The sequence below is a fragment of the Penaeus monodon genome, chromosome 21, assembly GCF_015228065.2.
Source record: "Penaeus monodon isolate SGIC_2016 chromosome 21, NSTDA_Pmon_1, whole genome shotgun sequence".
In the NCBI taxonomy this organism is placed as follows: Eukaryota; Metazoa; Arthropoda; class Malacostraca; order Decapoda; family Penaeidae; genus Penaeus; species Penaeus monodon.
The window spans coordinates 21,382,929-21,383,267 of record NC_051406.1 but is presented as its reverse complement, the minus strand read 5'-3'; the positions used below and the strand labels follow the sequence as shown (position 1 = coordinate 21,383,267).

Sequence of the window (339 nt, the reverse complement as noted above, 5' to 3'; positions counted from 1 at the left end):
CATGACACTAATACCAGAATACTTTCTCTACAGATTTCCTGTTTCCTATAGTTCCTATAGATCCCCATGACGCTCACATGGCACTGCCACTATCAAGTGAATATCTTGTTCTACTAAATATTCCTTTTATTAGCAATTTGTCACCATGCTATATCAAATGAAAAGCACCACTGAATTTGTTGGTCAATTAGTTCCATTTGCTCTTATACCGGAAAGGTTCGCTAACGAAATCTGACCTCATGATACTCAAGATAGCCCTAGCCATATGGCTTTCATATTTTTGGTTTCACAGTGAACATAAAACAAAGATGTAATGAGAAAATGAAAGCTTTATCCATA

General features: G+C 36.0%; 1 protein-coding gene across 2 annotated transcripts in view; it reads right to left on the bottom strand.

Moving 5' to 3' along the window:
• Positions 1–339, bottom strand: part of LOC119586338 (sericin-2-like) — a gene marked incomplete in the record, with an annotated part of 8,722 nt that overhangs the window by 8,083 nt on the left and 300 nt on the right.